This window comes from Octodon degus, unplaced genomic scaffold (genome assembly GCF_000260255.1).
Source record: "Octodon degus isolate 3935 unplaced genomic scaffold, OctDeg1.0 scaffold00243, whole genome shotgun sequence".
NCBI lineage: Eukaryota > Metazoa > Chordata > Mammalia > Rodentia > Octodontidae > Octodon > Octodon degus.
This window is the reverse complement of record NW_004524819.1, coordinates 1,311,209-1,331,792: the sequence shown is the minus strand read 5'-3', so window position 1 is coordinate 1,331,792 and position 20,584 is coordinate 1,311,209. Positions and strand designations below refer to the sequence as shown.

At 36.9% G+C, this 20,584-nt stretch overlaps 1 protein-coding gene and 1 pseudogene across 1 annotated transcript in view; both read right to left on the bottom strand.

Moving 5' to 3' along the window:
• Positions 1-20,584, bottom strand: part of Xk (X-linked Kx blood group) — an 85,766-nt gene that overhangs the window by 13,242 nt on the left and 51,940 nt on the right. The window lies entirely within an intron of this gene.
• LOC101567458 lies at positions 226-591 on the bottom strand (annotated as a pseudogene).

Sequence of the window (20,584 nt, the reverse complement as noted above, 5' to 3'; positions counted from 1 at the left end):
ATTTCCACTCCACCTGAGTGGCTGAATTGTATTAATCTAATATCTGCCCTTCTTAATTCTTCTCTTATGAAAGGCATCACTCCTGGTCACTCAAACCAAGCCTCCTCCTCCTCTTCCTCCTTGACCTCCCCACCTATACTCAAGAACTATTAACAAGACATCTCTTTATATTTCTCTGGAATTAATCTCTTCTTCAACAGAGTTCTCTTCTGCAATTTCATTTCTTCATAAGTGTGGCATGTGAGATTTTAACTGTTCTGTTCCAGTTTTTTCTTCTTCAGTCAGTGGTAACAGCTCCACTTCTGTTTGCTTTCGTAGTTCTTCTATCATGGTCATAGTTTTATTCAAAGTAGTAGAAATGCGGCTCTTAATCTCTTTCTGTTCAATATCAACAGGTTTAAAACGTGCATACAAAGTTTGGTATCAAGACTTTATGGCTGATAATTCCTTTATGAGCGTTACTGGATTTTTCTCTCCTGCTGAATCATGATGATTAGACTTGATTTCATATTCCAGCCTGTACTGAATATAATCCAGATCCGAGTCAGCTTTCTGGAATATCAGTTCTAGCTTATCGACCTCCGCTTCCATGTTGAATAGTTCAAAAAAATCTTTTAATCTTTATTCATCTTTGTAAATTTTAGATAATAGTCTTTTATTAGACATCCTTTCCAAGTAATATCTTCCAGTTTGTTGGAAATAATCTCTTTTTATTATATTGAAAGTGTCTTTCATAGAACAGAAAATTTTAATTTAATTAAAATTATTAATTAATAATTATCAATTATTTCTTTCATGGAGACTGCTTTTGGTGTTGTAGGTAAAAGGTCGTCACTCATCCTGTAATCTGGGTTTTTTCCTCTTCATCTTCTAGAAACTCTGTAGTTCTTAGTTTTACATTTTGGTATTTGAACCATTTTGAGCAAGATTTTGTGAATAATCTAAGGTCTGTGTCCAGTAATTTTTTTGGTATGGATATCAGGTTATCCTAGCACCAAATTAAAAAAAAGATTATAATCTTCCATTGTATTGCTTTTGCTGTTTCGCTGAAGGTGAAATATAGTTGACTATATTTATGTATATCTACTTCTGGGTTCCCTATTCTGTTCCATTGATCGATTTGGATATTGTTTTGACATTACTGCAGTATTTATTATTGTAACTTTATCAATTCCTACTTCTTTAAAAAAGCAATTCCATGTAATTTTATTGTCTCTGTCTAAATTCATAACTTAAAATATGCAAGAGCAAAGATTATTTTCTTGCATTTTGAGTTAAATGAAAAACATCTGTATATTTGGTGGGCCTACAAATTTTGAAGTCTTGGTGTTTATTTGCCTGGGAGAAAGTCAATTTTAATGAAAGCATCAATTTTTCTCAAAGTCATCGGTATTGACTTAATTATCAATATTATTCACTGGAAAGACTAGCATCTACTAATCAAATTTAAAAGACAGATGTACCATTACTAGAGTAGACTAGAAAGTGATTAGACTGAGTTATTTTTCCTGAGAGGTTAATTCAGCAGAGCATTCTAAAGCAGAACATATACTTTTATGTGTGGTTACACATTCTAAAACCCTAAGAATCCAGTATTGAATCTTTTTCTTTTAGTTCTCAGGATTTCTATGTTAAGAAAAATATATTAAGTGTAAAAGATGAGCTAAGCACGAATGATTAGAATACATAGGATACAGTTATACACATACTGTATCTAGCTGTTTTATTCATCATATTTTAACCACAAAATATGTATAACCTTTAACAATATAATAACCCAAATATTTTTTCAGTGATTATCCACTTTGTTCTTCTAAGGTCAAATTTTCCAAATTATATCTTTTTCTTTATCAAGAGAATTAAGCAATTATTAACCATAAGGTGTTTGATAATAACCACAGAATTCTAAGAAAAATTATCTTGAGAAGCACGCCCATTGAAAAATATCATATATAGAAATGAGGCCAGGAAGGGAGATATGCTTGGAAGAGAAGGAACTTGCACAAAGTGCTTGTGACACACATTTCTATCTCCAGAATTTGGCTGTTAGCTAATGATTAACTGGAATAATGCCCATGCAAATATCTATTTATTCAAACTTGAATGAAGAAAAGTTTCCTCATATCATTTTCCAAACTTATCTTTCCACAGCCAATATAAAAGGGGACAAGTTGTCTGACCTGCTTATTTAAATGGTACGTTAGAGGTCTGACATCCTCTAACATGACTATTTTTATTTCCCAGGTGTGTATATGTTTTCATTGTCTATCATAAGGCAAGACACCACTTTTGTTAAATCCAAACAGGAAGGCTTCAGCACCATTCTAAACCCTTTCCACACTCCTAAAGCCTCCTCCTACTCATCCCAGGCTAACAGACCCCAGAATGAATTATCTTATTTCACAGAAAAATTGTTACTGGGAATGAATTTACTCATTTCCTGACTTGCCACTCAATCTCTGTGTAAAGAGATAAATAATATTTTCTTCCACAGAATTCTTAGGAAGGGTTCCTACTTCGAAAATGAGAGTGACATTTACTCAGCTGCTTTCAAGAGATGATGGAGGTGGCCTGTGAAATAGAGGAGATAGATAGTTGTTCTCTGTAATGTCATTGATCTCTGAAGACACTAAATCTTCAGTAAAATCACAGAATTCATTAAATGATTTGGTGTAATAGACTTTTCAAAAAATAGCAAATGACTTCAAAGTGGCAACTGAGGCAGACTGAAGAGATATGGAGTGTAATGACTGAGGGAAATGAGAAAGTTAGCCCAGTAAGCTTCTAGAAACTGGAATTCTTCTGAAAGGCAGTGACTTTTCCCTTTTTTATTTCCTTTCAACTTGGTAAATTTTTAAAGTATCTTCCTTACTATCTGGAACTAGGAGTTTCACTTGTACTACACTCCACCATTGCCTCTATCTCAAAAACCTAGCTCCATTAAGTGCGATCATTCTTGCCAATTTTAAAATTGCTCTGTCAATTGTGGCTCTTTTCCTTGAGTTTATTAAACTGCCTCAGTCAGCTGCATTTACAAAAATGTGGATAACTGTATGTTAGGAAATTCCTGCAATAACAAGGAAGGGAGGGAAGCAGAAAGGATGGAGGGAGGAGGAAAATGAAAAGGGGGAGGAAAAGTGAGAGAGAGAAAGAAAAAGCCCTCCTTTTACCCTGCCCATTCTCCTGTCTATTACATTCCTTTTGAAATTCTTCATCTAATTCTCATGAGCTATCTCTAATCAAAACACTTCCTAATCCTCTACTTGTAGTCTTGAACACAGAACTGCTTGTTCCTCATCTCTGTAACATTTGATATTGCTCATTCCTATCTTATTAAAAGTCTGCATGTAGTAGGCCCCATATCATTTTCTCTTGGTCATCCTCTAATTTTCCTAGCAGCCCCTCCCTTCTTAGTGTAATTATAGGTACATCCGTTCCCACTCATGAACCATGGTTTTAATCTCTCCTATCCAAGGGTCTGACAGATTTCTTTTCCTAGATATCACACAGGGGTCTTCAAAACAAAACGAAATCCCACACATCACAATACACACATAACAAAACTTACATCTCCCTGAAAATCTTCCCTAACATTCCCTTTACAGCCTATGACAACATCACTACAAATCATCCAAAAATATATGAGATAGCCAGAACTCATTACCCTCCTCTTCATCATAAATAAAAAAAAATCTATGAGGTCTTGCTACTCTGTGGAGCTTATATGCCATCAATATGGCATTGATGAGGAGTTTTTAGAAGTGCCATACTTCATGTCAGAATCTGCTTTTTCAAAATATTTTAAGGGTAATTTGTGTGCAAATTCAAGTTTGAGTAGTATTACTCTAAATTATTTTCCTCTCTTCCTCGTTTTAACATGTGTTATACTTAATATTCTATAAAGTAGTTAATTTAGTTAGTTCATGAGAAAGGTGGCTAGCTGAGGGAAGGGCCCAAAATAAAGTTAATTGATCAACTATATTGATAAGAATTAAAATAAGAATAAACAGTGAACTAGGTCTTTGGACCAAGAATAAACTACCTTAAGCAATATGGAATGCAAGTGTGGAGGACCACCTGAGCAGCTCTCCTTAAAGAAAAGCAACTGTCTCCATTTTGACTGAGCCTGACCCTATTTCCTCGTATTGTACAGAGCTGGCTAGGACTTCAGTTTATCCTTCAATTGGCCTTAAGCAATGCGTATTGTTCTAGCTGAGGTGCTGGTGATAGTCTTTGAAGGTGGCATGCGTGTTTCCCTGGTAACCTACATCTGCTGCTCTTTAATGTGAGCCCGGTTGAGACAGGGTGGTAGAGCTAATGCTCCGTGGCGCCAGCTGAGATCGAGCCTGGAGAAAGAGGCTATGACTTCCTGGGGCTTGAAAGACTACATCAGAGCTGAAGCACCAGACTTACCAAAACATTAGATACTATATAATGCAGATTGTGCTCTCAGCATATCCTCTCTGCATATCGCAGAGGTAAATGTAGGCCAGCCACCTAGCTCAGCTCACAATGATCACCTACTTCCCACAATTCTCAGTCAATCCTCCTCAAGCCACTCCCCTACTGAATAAAAACCGGGTGAGGCCCTGGGTCACTCTCTTGGTTCCAAAAAGACATCTTCGTGGCTGGACTTAGAGCCCCTTGACTCCCTGAAGACTGAAAAGCTAATTTAGTGTCTTTATTTTCCCCGTGGGTTGCATTATAAGTGGTAGATTGGAATCAACTTGATGGGATTCCAATAACATGACTTTAGGATTACAAATATTGGCTTCTTGGACGGAGACGAGGACCAGGAAGTGTCTCCAACATGCAACTTACTCCCTATTGAAGAGAGTTGCAGCCACTCTCTACTAGCTCTGGAGTTTTGAGAATTTAAAATGCAAAATAACCAGCTTTTTCCCCTCTAAAATCCCAGTTCTCTTTAAACTCTACACACTGAGGAACTGGTTTAGAGAGGTTAAGTTCCAACTGATCATTTTAAATCCACAAAGCCTCCTGTGATAGGTGGCCTCTGAACAACTGGCCAATTCCTGTGCTCTGTAAGTAATTGTGGATTGAGGGGCCATATGACTACCCACTATTGCACCCCACTTCTGGAAATCCTGGAGATATTCTAATTTCCAATATAAACTCTCCTAAATTCCTCCTTTTGGTTGTGACTTATTTGACATTGTGAGACCACAAGATCGGTTTGTAACAGACCTCATTATTCAAATAGGGTTCTTGTGTGGTCCCATCCCAGGTGTTTCTGTCACCAGTCTTCGTTCTACTCTTTTCTCTCCCTAAATGAACCCTATTCATTATTTAAGGTAAAGCAAAAATGTCAACTCATCAAAGATGCCTCTTCATTCGACTACAATTATTCAGCTGTGCTAAATGCTTCCAAAACTGTCTCAAGTTCAGTGTTGTTACTGAGATCTCATAGAGATCCTTATCTCATCCATTGATATCTTTGGGTTACTTGTCTTTTTTCCATTAAAGTGTAATCTCCTCAAGGTAGTCACTGCTTCACACGGATTTCTTAGCACCAACACATAACAGAGACTAGCACAAAGAAAGTAAGCAATGTATAAATAAAAGAACAATTTCATAAGCTATGAATTACCTATTTTCTTTTTTTACGTATTTGGTACAGTCTGTAGGGTCTACAGGGTTTCACTATGTAGATAGGACTCAGTGATTCTCCTGTTTTCAGCCTTCAGAGAGCTAGGATTACAGACAGGTGCCACTATGCCTAGTCTCAACTGCCATCTCAGTGCACCTCAGGGATGGGGAAAGTACGGCATGCTGGGGATCGAACCCCGGCTGCTGCACTCTGCCTAGGCAGGTGCTTTAGTCCGCTGAGCTATCTGGCTTTCCCAGAATTACCAATTTTAAATATTGAAAATGGAACTAAATTTTAATTTTCCCATAGATTTAATTGGTCCTCAAAGCTCCTTACTGTAAAATAATTTAAGGAGTTATAGGATCTACTGAAAATTTCTTTGTCTCCATGGCTCTTTCTCAATCAAAAAGTTGAACTGTTTCCAATCTTTCCAGGGAAGTAGGATTCAATTAGAAATTGAAAATCTTTGAAATTAAAGCCAAAACAGTCTTAAAACGCTCTTTAAGGTAAACAAGAGTCTGACAAAACAGGGATATACAGAACAAGGCAGTATTTTCTGACCACAGGAGTAATTAAGGATATGTGCTGCTTCAGAATGTGAGGGCCAATTAGGAGTTAACATAAGTCTGGATTATTATCTTGATAGTGCTGTGCTTTCCTGGACAGTTAATTAAATTATTCTTGCTTGGTCCTATAGTTTACACCCTGGATTAGCCTTGAAGACTTATTGTAGAACCCAGTGATACTCTGCTTTAATTCCACCCTGAGCCTTGACAACTGGTCAGCAAACTGTTGATGGAAAAGATTATATTTAGTGAAACCATGTATCATTTCTATTTTTTTTACTGTTTTTTTGTATTTTCTTTAAAAATAAAAATATTTCTGCTTCATAACATCCTGGTGACAAGCCACCCTAGAGTGGGTCCTCCTCACCCTAGGGTATAGACTTGCTGAGCCAGCTTAGTTAAGCTACTAGATTTCTCAAGTTGACACAGTGAGTCACAACACAGTCCATGATTGAGGAGTCTGCACACTGGAGGCTGGTGGTTACAGTCCAAGGTCTGGAGCTCACTGCAATGCTCCATGCAAGACCCTATCAGGAGGCCATGGATCTGTGATGGAATGTTGAAGAGTCTATACCAGAAGGCTGAAAGGTCTGAAGTAATCTGCCTCATTGCTTTTGAGCCTGTGTTAAAGCAGTGCATTACAGTGCGGAACACAGGCATAGCTGAGGAAGGATGGGCTTCTGTTTTTTGCAAGAGCTTATCTTCACCTTCAGCTTGGATATCATCTGGCTTCGGCACACACTTCAGCTTTCACTTCAGATCTTTCAGCCTTCCATCACAGACCCATTGGCCTCATGATGCAGACTTGCATGGGACACTGCAGTGAGCTTCAGACCTTGGACTGAAACTGTCAGTCTCCAGTGTGCAGACTCCCTCTGCATGCTTCCTCATCTGACTGTGTGGCTGACCAGTGGAAGTTGTCTTATAATTTCTTACACTTTTGTATATCTTGTGTTATATATTTTTCTAATAAAATACTGACTGATGCAAACTGAAACCACTGAAAAAATAAAATAAAATAAAACAAATAAAAATAAAAGTGAGATCATCATCACCATAAGCTTGTACCCAATATCTGCCAACTATTCCCCCTGGCTAGTATCACAAGTAATGCTTTAGGTTCTTTATTTTAACAACTTCACTGAAATATAACACATACATTTAAAGTGAACAATAGGGCTTTTAAGTATATTCACAGATATGTGCAACTATCATCACATTTAATTTTAGTACATTCTTTTCAACTCATAAGGAAACCCTAAGTCCTTAAGCTACTGCCTCTCCAACTGTGCACCAACTCTTACCAGACTAAAGAACAACTAGTCTACTTTGTATCTGTAGAGCTTTACCTAATATTGACTGTCATAAGAATCAAATAATATGTGAGATTATATGACCAATTTCTTACACTCAACACAATGCTTTTAAGATTCATCCACATTATAGTGCCTAACAGTACTTTATTCCTTTTTATGTCCATGTACTATTACAATATGTGTACACGATTTTATTCACCAATTCGTCAGTAGACAGATATTTGAGTTATCAGCCACTGCTGGCTATTGTGAATACTGCTATTGTACTAATGTACAAATTTTCATATGAACATATTTTATTTTCTCTTGAGCTCATGGGAATGGTGATACTGCATGATAAGGTAACTTTATGTTTAATTAAGTAACTTACATACTGTTTTCCAAAGCAGTTGCAGCATTTGTACATACTGATCAGTCATGTATGAAGATTCCATTTTCTCTGTATCTTCACTAAGGTTTATTATCTATTATCTAACTTTTGATTCTATACACTTTAATGGGTTTAACCTTTTATTGTATTTTTTTTATTTTTATTTACCTGACAACTAAGGATTTCTAATATGTTTTCATGTACTTAGTAACATTTTTATACCTTATTTTAACTATTGATCAAATTCCATTACATAGTGGGTTTTATAGTGGATTCTGTAGTAGATTATATAGTGGACTCTGTAGGCATCCCAAGAAGTTTACAAAACGCAAAAGTCAGATCTATAAAAAAAATACCATATAGAATGAAATACTATTCTTACAATCATCAAAGAACATTCAACATGAAAAAGGGCATGAAAAATCAAAAGGATTTTCATGCTAGCAATGGAAGATTAGTGTGTTTTAATGCAATATTCCTGCCGAGGACAAATGGATGAACATATTTGAAAAAGCATCAGAGATATATCAAAGCAGAGAAAAGTCTCCAGGTAAGCCTCTGAAATCTCCTTTTACCCTCAAGACATTTGCCTAAACAAAAGTAGGTATCAGGAGACTAAGAATCTAAATACAACATTCAGTAATCTCTCAGAGCTGTGAGTGTGGGAACAAATCCTGACATTTAACCTCTATAAAGGCCCAGGTATATACCCCGAGCTTTCTGACGGCAACTCAAAGGACACCAGGACTCAGAATGACTGGAAATAGACTAAACCCTCATAAACACTGCATTACATATTTTAGACAATTCAAGCTGTGATCCAATCAGATTAATCTCCATCTGGTTCAATGACTTGACAAAAACAAAAGTAAAATCTTCCTGGGAAAAATAAATCATGCAGAGCCTCAAATCTCTACCTTTTTCATACAAACATCTGGCAGTAAATTAAATACAATATGGCATGCCAAGAGCAAAAACAAAAAGTGACCGAAAATCAAGAATAATAACATAATAAAAACAGCCCCAGAGGAGATACAGATTTTGGATTTATCGCACATGGATTTTAAAAACAGTAATATGCCTATGAAATTGCATAGCAAGATGGGGAAATTGTCAGAAACCTGAAACTTTTAAAAACTCCAATGAAAATTCTATAACTTAAAAAAAAACAACTTGATTTAAGTTAAGTAACAGATGGGTTAGATAGGACCGCTACTCATAGTTCTTGAGGAATCTCCACACTGATTTGCACAGTGGTTTCATCTGTTTATCCTCTCATCAACAGTGGAAAAGGGTTCCTTTTTCCCCACAAGCAAACCAGCTATTCCCCTTCTGGGTATTTTCCCAGAAGAATGGAAAACATCGTATCACAGTGATACACATGCACCCATGTCTTTAGCAGCTCAATTTGTCATGGGTAAATCTTCAAAACAACCCAAATGCCCATTAAATGAGGAGTGGATAAAAAAGATGTAGTATTTTCATACAATGGAGTATAACTCAGTTATAATTAAAGATAAACTCAGGGATCTTAAAGGTAAATGAATGCAACTTGAACCATACTCATAAGTGAACTAAATCAGACTCACATCTCACATGGGTAAATATTGTATTATCTTCCTGGTATGAGAAACTGAAAAAGCAAATAAGATCCAAAAGGTACAATAAATATTGTGAAAAGGAAAGAAACTACTCAATAGGAAAGAACAATTGGGATGAGGCAAAGAAAAAAAGAAAGAAAGGATATACGAATAATTGTACTACTAATTTCTATTAGTTTACTGAAAAGAACAGACCTATATTTGGTAATCTGAGCAACTATTTTGAAGATGACAACATACAATAGAATAACCATTGTTAATTTCCTATCATCTTCTTTTGAAATTCTGCATCATTTTTATTGTTTTTTTAATAAAAAGAAAGTAAGTTTTAACAGCAACTAGACACAACTATAAAAATAATTATCATTAACTAGAAGGAAGGAAAAAGAGAATATTCAAAAGGAGAAATAAAAAAGTGTAAGAGACCATGGAAAAGTAGAAATATTATGAGTCGGAAGAATGTCTCAGTATTAGGACTTGAAACAATGAAAGCTGAGAATTTTCCTACACTGCTAAAATATCAAACCACAGTTTTGAGAAGTATTAAAAATACAAAGTAGGGTAAATACAAACAAAACTGCAGCTAAACATATCATGTTAACTTTCTGAACATCAAAATCAAAGAAAAGACTTAGAAGGAAGTCAGTAATAAAAAAAATAAGCCACACATACTGGTTCATGCCTGTAATTCCAGCTATCTGGAAGGCTTAGACAAGGAGAAAACAAATTTAAGAACAATCTGGTCAACATACTAGTTAGACCTTATGTTTTTTTAAAAAATTGGGGAGCTGGGAAATATAGCTCAGGGCGAAGGCCACTTCTCATTAGCACACATACAAAAAGAATACCTTCAAAGGAACAGTAACAGTGCATCTCATCTCAAGAGAAATCATGTAAATCATGGACAGAATTATGAAAACTTCAAAGTGGGAAGTAAATCAACTTTAACACAAACTTTCATATCCAAAGGTGAAGGGTAAAAGAAAGGCATTTTTAGTAGCTACAATCTGGAAATAAATATTAAGCAAGAACAGACCCCAACAACATGTTGTGGTATAATCATCCAATGGATGAGTACATAGCAATATTAAGGAATAAACTTTGCATACCAAGCACAATATGGCTGTTACAAATACAGTGTTAGGTAAAAGAATACAGAAGTGTAATATATATTGTTAGAAGTCTGTTTCTTTTTTTATTTTAGGGAAGCGTCTACAGGGTGTTCAGAGTCTCACTACTAGATCAGACTTGTAGTGATTCACCTGCTTACAGCCTCCCAAGAGCTGGGATTACAGGTGTGCACCACCACAGCCAGTCTCATTTGCCATCTAGCACACCGCGGGGGTGGGCAGGCCTCCCAGCCCCTGCTCCTGCTTGCAGATGCTTTAATCTACTGCGCTATTTGGCAGGCCCTTAGATGTCTGTTTCTGCTTAACAACTACTTTTGATAGGATGGTAATGCAAGTGACAAAAGGGACCGAAGGAAGTGTCTCTTCTTTTTATCAACCTGTATAGAATGTTCATTTTATAGTAATTCATCAAAATTTGTCCTTATGATGAATATAGTTTTACACATTCATTCAACTGTCATTTTACCAGATATTCAGATATAAACTGAGGACTTTTACTCCAATGTACACTCATATATTGTTGGGTTCTCAGAATTATCAGCACAAGTATTATGGCCCATCATTCACAACCCAGATGATGTAATTACAGCCATATAATTCATTATCCCCAGAGATCCTGAATGACTTTGTTCCTTTTATTTGGACATACTTCAGTTTCTTGCTTAAGGACCAGAATGATGTTTCCCAGTTCATCCTTTCTAATGCTCAAAAATCATTGTACTTATTTCATGGCAAGAGACTATTATAAAGATTTTATAGATGTAAACTATTTAATTCTACATCAATTCTATAGATATTGTTATTATTCTCATAGTGCAGAAGAGAACTAGATGCACAGATGTTAAATAACATCCCAGAAATCACTCAGTTAACAGACTGAGATTCAATCCTAATTTTGGTCTTACTCAGTAGGCTCTTCTGCCTAATTGAATATAATTGGGCCTATTTCACCAGCAATGGTTTCAGTTTGATATTTTATCTTTTATCAGTTAGATGCAAGAAAGAATTTCCTATCCTTGCAACTGCCCAGTACATTACCAAATATGGAAAATCTCCCTAGAGTACTAAGGACAGTTCAATTGTTTACTTCTATTGAACTCAAATTTCATAACTGTCTATCATACAAGTATTCCATATCTAAAGACTTCCTGAAATCATGGTGTCTAGGTACCTGGGAGTAGGCAGGCCTCATGCTGCTAGCCTGGTTTGCAGGATTCACCACTCAAAGTATGAACAATGACCAAAGGAAATAGGGCATGGACAGACCCCTGTATTTGCTCTAACAACTTGTCCTCCTCTTTCCTTATGCAGCCTCAAACAGACAGAATGAATATAAGTGAGTTGAGCTAGACAAACAACCCTTGGCCTTGATAGCCAAACAAAGGATATAAGTACCTATACTCATGTGCAAAGCCCTTTAGTAGGCTATCTAAATGGTGGCAGAGCCACTCAGAATACCTTGACCGAGGTTCCCCATTCTCACCTAAGTCAAAGTGCAGAAAATTCACTTAAGGCTGGGGGTATAGCTCAATGGCATAAGCACCTGCTTGGCAAGTGCAAGGTCCCAAATTTGAACCCTGGTATCACTAATGATAATGATAATAATAATAATAATAATAATAATAATAAATAAAAATCACTTAAAATCAGCTTGCCATGACAATGAACTCATAAATAATCATGCATGCTCATTAGACAATCTATGACTAAAGTAACCTCTTGAATTTTCTTCCTTTGTCAACACTTGAACAAGACACTCAAAACACTAACTCTGCAAGCAGGCACAGGGGCCTGAGGTTTGATACCCAGGCCTGCCATGCCGCCCCGGGGTGCACTGAGACAGCAATTGAGACTGGGAGTGGTGGCACGCACCTGTAATACCAGCTCCTGAGAGGTCATAAACAGGCAGATCACTACGAGTCCAATCTAGTAGTGAGATCTTGAACACCCTGTAGACCCTTCCCTAAAATAAGAAAAACACTAACTCCACTAATCTTTTAACTCGTAGAATATCCCCCAGTATAACTTTTCTCCAAAATCTATCTCCTCTTTCTTCTTGTCAAATATTTTATTCTGTTGTCTTTTTTTTATCTTGTTTAATAGGTATCAATGGTTGTAACCCCACATGAAAACTTTTTAGAAGTAAGGAGGATATAAATATTTAAAAATAGTGTGGCCTTTACAAAGATTTCAGTTCTCCAACTATGTGTGACTGTACTTTATTAGTGGCTCAAATTTGAAGCATATTCCTAAGACCTATTTATTTCACAAAGATGTGGGTGAGGAATCAGAAGGTCCTTTGGTTGGCTGTTAGATTATCTAAACACAGACTCTAGAAGAGAACCCAAGCAGTTCTAGAAGGCACATTGTCATTAGACAGTAAAACCTAGCCAGCCTCGACAAAACATTCTTGTAAGGGTATTTGTCTTTCCAGTGAGTACCACAAAGCAACTTCCATTAGCATGTGGCCACAAACTCCAGAAAAAATAATAAGCAAAATCAGACAAAATCGAAGTCTGAATAAAAATTCTTGGTGGTATCATGTGGGTTCAATTTGATGAAAAATACCTGCTCCATGTTATGCCTAAGATGTTTGATATTCAGACAGATAGTGAGGTTAAGCTTAACAGCCTAGGTTGTATGGCAATAACAATAAACTTCTCTTCTGGATGGTTAACAACCTAAGTTTGCAGACCAAAATTAGTGAAAAAGGAGGGGCGCAAGGAAAGCCAATATTTTGGCCCTAGCCTTTCAAGGTCAATTAAGACTCACGACATATGACAACTTGTACTGTAATGTCATATAACTCAGTAGTGTCCAAATTTTCTGATCAAGATTATGGGGCCAAAGAGGAAAGTGACTGATGATGTAAAGTGTGCCTAAGGAGAGTCACATGGAGAGAAAACATTCTCTCAGGCTTTCACAGAGAGCACACTGGCCAAGCAATGGCCATGACTCATCCACATGGCTGACACTGACAAAGGTTCTACAATCTGAGGTACAGGATCTCAGGATAAATCATGAAGGGATTTGACTGACCTTATCAGATCCAAAAGCTACAACTTTTGTTGCACAGGTCTTGCTTTATCTTGGTCTTAACCATCCAGCAGAAAAGTATAAAAATGAAGTTTAAGAAGTAAAGCCATAGTGTTATGTTGAGCTGTAGGGGACTCTTGTCAACAATTTCTGACATTGCCAGTGAAGCAGAAGACCCAATACTATTATGGACTACTAGACTCTTTTAGAATATTTTTCTGAGTTAACACACCTATAATATTCAAATGACAGAAATAAACAAAAAAGGGGATACAGAGGAATGTCCATTTTGTATCTGTGTATTCAAAATGGTTAGGATAGATATATAGTTACATTCTCTTAATGAATAGAAGGATTTGTTCTAATGGTGTTTGTAAATAGGATATCATGCCTGCATCTTGTACAGCACATGACCACTAGGAAAAGAGTATGTTATGTGTTAATTATTGAAACTGTCCTACGAATTTAATTTGAAACTGTCTCATTGCTATTTGTTTCTCAATAAAATTATGGAAAAAAACAATTTGGAAAGAAAGGTTACAAAATCAGCCTTAAGTCCTGTAGCCTTCATATTATTAAACACTGACATATCCTATCAAACAATCATAGAGACCACTGTGCAGGTTGCCCCTGCCATCTCTATATAGACTAAATTGACAATAGATGAAAATGATGTTGGTGCAGAAAAACATTAAGTGGACAGTCATTAGAAACTTTAATATAATGAGTACAGACCATGCAGTATACTATCAGATATCTATTCATCTATCTACCAAAATTCTTCCTTGGATTTGCAATAGTCAAATAAATTAATCTGGATGTAAATGGATGAAAATAATGTTGGATCTAGACTACAAATACCCTCAAGAAGCAGAGATTTGAAAAACTTGATACTGGAGCAAGTTAATGCAGTATTATACCAACTCAACCTTTTGATCAGAAGAAAAAAAACTACAGTACAATTTTCAGTAGCTAAAATGTAGTATAACCATAATCTTGAATAAGCCTGTATTTAACCAATGTACAAAGTAAAAAAGATACTACTTTTAGGTAAAAGAAGCCTGTCAAATTTATATCCCTGATACAGTAAAAGTTAGAAAAAGAGAAAGACTTTGTACCACTCACTGATGCCTAACACAGAGTGCAATGCCTGACATATAGTAGGTACATGAATCAGCTTTGTGTTTCTGTAAAAAATACTTTAATCAATTCAAAAAGAGAATAGATTTATTTTTTTCTAACAGTTGTTGAGGTTTGACTAATTGGTTAGTTGGCCTTTCTAAATTTGGGCCTATGGCAAGGTAGTATACCATGGGCAAGAATATCTGGCAGAAGGGTCAGCGAGATAGATCAGAAGACTGAAGCACCTGCTTATGCCGATGCAGGGAATGGGGTTCAATCCCCAGCGTGCCATGCCAGCCCTGCCCCTGGGGCTCGCTGAGACAGTGAATGAAACTTGGTGTGGTGTCAGCCCAGCCCTTGGGATCACTGAAAACTGGGGGATCACTATGAGTCTGATCTGTGTAGTAAGACCCTGTAGACCTTGTACTAAAGACATGAAAAAAGTATCTGGCAGAGATGACTGTTCTTGTGGTGGAAAGGAAACACAGAAAGATGAGAGAAGAAGAGGCCATGGTCCTGGTATCCACTTCATGTGTCCAATGAATTAATTTCTTTTCACTAGGCTCCACATCCTAAAGGTTATAGGAATTTCTAATAGAGTCACAAGTTGACAACCAAGTCTTCAATATAAGGATATTTGAGAGGTACCTACCCAAATCACAGTATTCAATGCTCAATAAATACTTTGTAAAACACTAGATTGTAAAAAGGATTCACTATTAAATAGAAAATATTACAGGCAAGCCCCTAGTACAAATCTTCTTCAGCTACCAATCATACCTACAAATATTAAAAACTGTTTACCACTGTCAATCCTTGCAGGTGCTTCTAATATGTATGTGATCTTTTCCAAAGTTGTTAAAAATACATAGGCAAGTACTATCTGTTTTGACCCAGGATTATCAGAAATCAAATGTTCAGAAACTCACTCTATTTGGATTGCTTATGCTTCATGGCACATTTAGCATGTTTGGCCACTCATTCACAAAGAGAAAAAATTGGTCAACAAAATCTCTCCTCAATATATTATCATCATTTTTACTAATCATTGACTAAAATAATTTAAATGCCCCCCAAAATTTAAAAACAAATAGGAACATTTTGAAATAAAATAATTGGTGAGGTTTTCTAGATTCTTTCTAAAATATTCATCACTGTGTGCATGTGCACATGCAAACACTTCACTTAATTAAACTTGATATTTGGACCCTGGTCTACACAAACAAGAACAATTCAGAAAATGTCCAGAAAAGTAGATGATAGCTGTATTTGCATAAGTCTAACTCAATTCTCAGAGGTTCTTAAGTATGAATTTATTGTCCCAATTTTTTCTAAACAGAATGAACATCATGCTCGTTATAATAACCACAGTATAGTATGCATTTATTTATAGTAATATTATTTTTCCTAGAGAAAATTCCATTTTATTCCATTCACTGAGTCCTAATTACTATTAGGACTCTTGTAACACAATTAGAACTGCCAGAAATAGCTTTCAATCTGAAGTAAGCAATAAAATCTATTTAATTAAGGAAATCTGAAGATTAGCTTTTTTAGTCCTTCCTTTTTAGTCTTCAACGTGCTGATTAACTAAAGAATCAGCCTTAATCAGGAATAACCATCAATATCAACAACTACTATCAACATTAATGCAGCTATGGGAGGGTTGCAGAAATAGCTCAGCAGTAGAGTACTTGCCTAACATGTACAAGTCCCTGACTTCCAGGTATAGTTATATACCCATATGCATACACACACACACACACACACACACACACACACACAGATATGTAAGATGGTTTATCCCTTTCTACATGTGTTACCCTTGCCTATTTATAAGTACCCAGCTATTATTGAAACCTTTATTTTCCCAATCATTGGCCAGGATGTAATTTGCGTAACAGGAGGAAAGAGATACTATATTATACATAAGAAGTGAAAATGTGAAATTTAATAAATTTAAGCACAAAAAGCTTTAGTATATACATAGTTATCACAAGGCTCATTACTATCAGCATTAAAAAAGATATTTAGAGTAATACATGAGGTGCTATTATGTATGCACAGTTTCTCAAATTAAAATTTCTATTTGATAGAAATCACCATTAAACATTGCACACACATGCACCAAAATATATTGTACCCCATAAGCATGTACATTTATTAGTTGTAAATCAAAATTGAAATAAAAATCTACAAAGTAGGGCTAGCCAGATAGCTCAATGGATTAAAGTGCCTGCTTAGGCAAGGAGCAGCAGCCAGGGTTTGATTTCCACTTGCCATGCCAACCCCGCCCCTGGGGTGTGCTGAGGCAGCAACTGAGACTGGGTGTGGTGGCACATGCCTGTAGTCCTAGTGCTTGGGAGGCTGAAAACAGGAGGATCACTACAAGTCCAATATGTGTAATGAGACTTTGTATTTTTAAAAATTTAAAAATATACAAAGGAGATACATAAAAGTCAGTTTTTGGAAAATATTGGCAAAATTGGTAATTGATAAATCCTTCGCTGGTCTGATCAGGAAAAGTAAAGGACTAGTGGTAATTATCAAAATTAGGAATGAAAGAGAAGATATCATTATAGTCTTACAGGTACAAAATATATTACTAACATTTTTGTCAATAAATTAACATCTCTTTAAACCATACTCTTCAAATATAAACAAGTCCATGATTATGCCTAATGTTATAAAACTATTGCGTACACAATTGTATGTGTAACAATTCCTTCTCAAAGTCTCAACAATTCCAACAATTTTCAACAATGCAAATGCTTTTCTGTAAAATTAGAAAAGCAAGTTTCTTCATGTCAATATAGAGTGGCATAAACATTATTTCAACAAAGACAAATAGGTGAATAGAAAAGGTTCAGACCAAGTAATATCAAAACACAAGAGGGCAAACACTGTAGCCTATATGCAGCTCTATGTCCTGCACCTGGGGCACACAGTAGTAAGAAGTGAGTTCCAAAGGGCTTGAGTGACCCCACTGCTATGACCTTGCAGGTTGTATCTCATATGACCTCTCTCTTGGGTTACTTGCGCTTGCTACCTCTGGCTTTACTTGTCAATCGTCTCATGTTCCTGGAAGCTCCAAAATCCTTGGTTATCTACTATACCTGAACTTTATTCCTACACCTTGAGTACTCTAACTCTTGGGGGCACGTTGCATGGTCTTCCACTTCTCTTTAAAATCTCGTTGGAAGCCTCCATGACACCACAACTCTTGCATTCTGCTTACCAGTAAAACTAGCATCAAAAAGACTATACCAAGATATGCTGTCAGTATGAGCCATAGCCAGGCTCCATTGGACCACAGCTGCATCATCCTCTTAAGCATCTGATGGTAGAGTATGGTGAAATGAATCTGAGGGGATAAATTCCTTTGGGAGCCCTTCTAAGGTCCCAGGGATTCACTTCTCAAATGAAAAATATAAACTTTTGAGGGTAGGCTCTTATTCTGGAAATACTCTCAAGAGATCTTTCTTCTTGTCCCAGTTTAAAGGACTTTGTTTATCTTTAATGACAATAATCACTTTAGCAACCATTCTTCTTTTGGCACTAAATATACATGTGCTTATTTTGGAGCCAAAATGTAAGTGTTTTAAACTTTTTGCTCTTTTTTTTGCCCGATTCTTACCATTAATATGGCAAAAAAAACACCTATTAGTAGTATCCATGACACAGCCTGAATAATGGGATGCCTTGAAATTTCTTCTGCCAGTTCAATTAGTCTACCAGCTCTAATCAATAACGCTTAGGACATGGAAAAATGTATTCAAGTACTTTGTCAGAAAGCAACTGACATGGTCTCTAGTACAGTTTTCAACAGAGTCCAACACATTCATGATCAAAGCCCTATAGAAAATTGGAATAGATGGTTTGTACCTCAATCTGATAAAAGCCATCTATGACAAACCAACATCCAACATCATTATAAATGGAGAAAAACTGAAATATTTTACTCTCAAATCAGGCACAAAACAAGGATCTACACTATGAACACTCCTGTTTAATGTAGTTTGGCAAATATGAGATACAGGCATTAGACAAGAGAGAAATAAAAGGAATAACAATAGCTAACAAAGAAGTTAAACTACCATTACTTGCAGATGACATGATACTCTACATGGAAGACCCAAAAAAACTCCACCAGGAAGCTCCTAGAATTAATAAAGAAATTAGTAGCATAGCATTATACAAAGTAAACACCCAAAATTTAATAGCATTTCTCTACCCAGACAACAACTCACTGAGACACAAATTAGAGAAATAATACGCTTCACAATAGCATCCTTAAAAATAAAATACTTAGGAATTAATCTAACAAATTCAATAAAAGATATATACATTGAAAAATACAATACTCTGAAAAAAGACATCGAAGAGGATTTCAGAAAATCAAAAGGTATTTCTTCCTTCTGAATAGGAAGAACCAATGTTGTAAAAATGGCCATACTCCAAAAATTCTTACACAGACTTAATGCAATTCCTATCAAAATACCATCATTGTACTTCACAGATCAACAGAAAACATTCTTAAAATTTATTTGGAACCAGAAAAGACCAAGAATAGCAAAGGCAATCCTGGGCAACAAAGGCAAGGCAGGAGGCATTACAATCCCTGACTCGAAATTATACTACAAAGTTACTGTGATAAAATCAGGATGGTACTGGGAAAAAAAAAAAAAACCAGACCTGAGGATCAATGGAATAGATTACAAGGTGCAAATACAGTTGCAAAAACACTAAGACAATTTATCTGTGACAAATGGGCCAAACATGTTCACTGGAAGAAAGTTAGCCTCTTTAACAAATGGTGGTGGAAAAGCTGGCTCTCCATAAGTGGAAAACTAAAACTAGACCCAGGTCTATTGCCATACACGAAACTAAAGTCAAAATGGATTAAGGATATAAACATTAAAACAGAAACACTAAATCTACTGGAAGAGAAACTAGGTGGAATTGTAGGGGTAGGCAGAGAGCTCATGAATAAAAATCAAACTGCATGGAAGTACTTCTAAGAATCAACAGCTAGGATCTCATCCTATTAAGAGGTTTCTAGACCCAGTCCTAGCCCAGGTCCGGTGAGTGTGTGGAGAGCTTCCTGCTACCCTGCGCCGGCGGGACCAGTCCCAGCCCAGGCGCAGCGTGGGGCGAACCCGCTCCCACCCCCTTGGGCCGCCCCCCACCACTCCGCAGTACCTCCCCCACCCCGCCCACACAGTAGGAATGTCTGCCGAGTTCCGGGAACCCCCAGACCCAGTCCTAGCCCAGGTCCGGTGAGTGTGTGGAGAGCTTCCTGCTACCCTGAGCCGGCGGGACCAATCCCAGCCCAGGTGCAGCGTGGGCCTGACCCTCTCCCACCCCCTTGGGCCGCCCCCCCACCACTCCACCTTACCTGCCCCACCCCTCCCGCCAAGTAGGAATTTCTGCCGAGTTCCGGGAACCCCCAGACCCAGTCCTACCCCAGGTCCGCAGCGGGAAGGAGCTGAGCACAGCAGCCATACCTAAGCCAGACGCAGCTGGATAGCTCCAAAATCTGTAGAGCTCCACCTGAACTTCAGTACTTGCGAAGGTTATAACTACAGCAAAGATCTACAACAAAGGGCAGAAGACAGTGCTACACAAAATAACGAGAAGGAACAAAGTGCAACCTCAGAACCCAAGCCCAACCATAACAAGAGCAGAGGACACTAACACAGAACAAATTGGAAATCACACAGCTGAAAGCAATGAATCAACCGCTTCTGAAATAAAACAGCTGTAGAAAGATATAGAAGACCTCAGATTGGAAATAAAAAAAGAAATCCCTGAATTAATAACATCTGCACTAAA